Source organism: Orcinus orca, chromosome 10, assembly GCF_937001465.1.
Source record: "Orcinus orca chromosome 10, mOrcOrc1.1, whole genome shotgun sequence".
NCBI lineage: Eukaryota > Metazoa > Chordata > Mammalia > Artiodactyla > Delphinidae > Orcinus > Orcinus orca.
Window position 1 is genome coordinate 55493524 of NC_064568.1, and position 3246 is coordinate 55496769.

Below are 3246 nucleotides of genomic sequence, written 5' to 3' on the forward strand. Positions count from 1 at the left end.
AGTTGATCGCTGAGAGACAGTCTCTGAAACACTGAATGATACCCAAAGCTGAACCTCTGACTCTATTTGAATGTGTCCAACCTGTAGAAGGTAAGTTAATTTAATTGAGATGAACCAGCATCACTGAGCACCATCATGTTGGAAAGTCAGTGAAGGGAGATTTTTAAAAATTTTTCCCAGAAATTTGAAGAGCTTTTTTCAGTGTTGGGGAAAGACGTCTCTCATGGCCTGTACGCTTGAGCTTTGCCAGCTTCCTCTGACACCCATTCCTCACCATGTCTGTTGCATGCCCTGCTTTGCATGTGTCACAGGAGATGACACGTCTGGACACCGTTGCGTACTGTCTTAATGTAAGTCTGTGGTAGGATGTGGAAAGCAGAGGGTGCAAGAGGGGGCTGGGGGCTTTCTCCCTTTCCTCTTGCCCCCACCCCTAGCCATCGGCTGGGGCAGCACCCACCCCCGCCCCCCACCATGTAGCCCGATTCTGGGATTAGGTAACACACCCTCCCCTGTGGACCTGCAGCCCTGGGGTGCACCCGCCTCCTGCTCTGGCTAGTTTCAGCATCCCATGGCTACCATCCCATAGCTGACACCTTCTATCACAACCCCTTATATCTGAAAGACTGGCGTGGTGTCAGCTTTCCTGACTGGACCCTGACCGATGAACCGAGCTAGCTCGTTTCAAAAACTTATTTTTAATTGTGGCACAATGCACATAACACAAAAGTGACCATCTTAATCATATTTAAGTATGTAGTTCAGTGACACTGAGTACATTCATGTGGTTGTACAACCTTCACCCCATCCATCTCCAGAACTCTTCTCATTTGTAAAACTGAAACTCTGTCCGCACTAAACACTGACCCCTCATTTCCTCTCCCCCAGCCCCTGCAGCCACCACTTTACTCTCTGTATGAATCTGACTACTCTGGGTACCTCATGTAAGGGGAACCATACAGTACTTGTCCTTTTGTGACTGGTTTATTTCACTTAACATAATGTCCTCAAGACTCATCCATGTTGTAGCATGTAGCTCATTTTAATACCAGAGCAGTTGGCTTTCAGTGGCAGAAATCATTGACTCAACCTTGTCTTCTAATCCTATGCTGAGTAATAAGTAGGATTTCTGGCATTAAGCCTACTGATCCTCTATGTTTCCATTACAAGTTTAAGTAAGAGACTTGCCAGGGTCCAGCAATTGAGGCCCCAGGAGGATTTCAGCATAAGACGGCTCTTCTTCCTATCCCACGTCGGCCACTCTGTGACCTTGGACAAATCAGCCTGGTCTCTCTCTGATCTCAGTTTTGTCACCATTACTCCTTGAATCATAAACCCTGCCTTGCACAGCTAGAAGAATTATATTTTTCCTGCATGCATATTTACTTTTATTCCATATTCTTAGTTTTAAATATTTGATGCTTCATATCTTGCTAGCTTGTTTATATAGTTAAAACTTCATATGCCTTTGTTGACACAGTATCAATAAAAAGAAAATGTGCACATTTCTTTCCCTGGTGGCAAAGTTCAGAGAGGTGATTAATTAAGAGTAGAAGCTTCTGATGTCTGACAATATAATTTCAAATCCTAACTCCACCATCAGTAAATGTGTGACTTTGGAAAGTTACCTAAATTATTAAATTTCTCTGGGCCTCAATTTCCCCATCTGTAATATGGGTATAATAATAGTTCCTATACCTTTGGGTTGTCGTGGGGATTAAATGACAAAATTACCTCAAGCTTTTACTTATCACATTTATAAATATACATTAGGGATTATTAGACTCCATTTTAATTGCAAATTTAAAATCTTAATGGATCCAGCCTTGAAAGATCCCTTGAAACTTTTCATCCCATAGAGAGGATTCTAGTGTGGGTATATTAGGACACACTGATAAAGGATACTTCTGCCCCAATTTGCAGCCCTCACCTGCCTTTCCCAAACTCCAGGGTGCATGTAATATCAAGTTAGGTCGCCTGTCTGTGTGGGTTGGACCAGCTGCAGGGGCCTGATCTGCCCTCGATATGCTTGAATGGTGGGACTCCATGGTGCTATACTTTTTGTGTAGTCAGAAGTCTAGCTTTTGACTAAAACCCAAAACAGGGCCAACCGTGGTCTTCTTACAAGGGCAAAACTTTTGCTCAACCACAGTCCAAAACTCTCAGGAGTGTATAGTGAGACTTACCCATTCATTTCTTCTTTGAGAGAGAGAACAAAATATCTACCTCATGCGTTCATCCATTCATTCCACAAGCCTTTCTGAGGCCTGTCCAGGAACTAAATAAAGATACCAGAGATACAGAAATGCAAAACACAGCTCTAGCCTTCCAGGAGCTCGGGAGACTGATATCCAGCCCAAGGTGCTGGGGGAACCCAGGGGTCAGGGAGGAGGTGATGGCAGGGCTGAATCTGGAAGACTGAAGAGGCCTTAACAAGGAAGAATAAAAGGGAGGGAGTGTAATTTTCAAGGTAGAGGGAACAACGGGACAGGGCGTGGAGGTTGAGAGTGACAGGGCACATTGCAGGCACCCACGCATGTACAGGAGAAATGAGAGGGGGATGACAAAGGTTGGCTGCATCCAGACCATGAAGGCACTTCCATGTCATGTAAGGGGTCCAGACATTACACTACGCATGCCGGGGCTAGGGGGGATGTGGTGGTGTTTTAAGTTGCAACTAAGAAGAGGTAGGAAATTCTATGACAACTCTATGGAGAAGATAAGACTAGGAGGCAGGGAAACCAACTAAGATACCATAGCAGTAACGGAAGCAAGAAATAAGATTTTTAATAAGTCAAGTGGCCACAGAAAGGAAGAGAAAGCATTGGATTCTAAATTAGAATTAGCAAGTATGATCAACAGTACTGGGTGAGTCATTAGATGTACTTGTTTGCTTCTAAGTTAAGAGTTCTAGGACTTCCCTGGTGGCCCAGTGGGTAAGGCTCTGAGCTCCTAATGCAGAGGCCCCAGGTTCAATCCCTGGTCAGGGAACTAGATCCCGCACGCATGCTGCAACTAAAAGATCCCGCATGCTGCAACTAAGACCCGGGGCAGCCTAAATAAATAAATAAATATTAAAAAAAATAAATGAAGAGTTCCAAGGTCACTGAGCAAACTATAAATATCCTTGGGCCATATGTGGGGACACCAAGCAAGGTTTCCAAAGCTGGTTAAAGTAAGAGCAAAATCTATGGGCCATGCGGTTATCAGATTTCAACAAAAGCTGACCTACTGTACCATCAGCTATGC

At 44.3% G+C, this 3246-nt stretch overlaps 1 non-coding gene across 1 annotated transcript; it reads left to right on the forward strand.

Annotated features, from left to right (window-relative positions):
- Nucleotides 1-2915: 2915 nt before the first annotated feature.
- TRNAR-CCU (transfer RNA arginine (anticodon CCU)) lies at nt 2916-2988 on the forward strand. The gene has a single exon. It is a non-coding gene; the product is annotated as a tRNA-Arg (tRNA).
- Nucleotides 2989-3246: the final 258 nt, after the last annotated feature.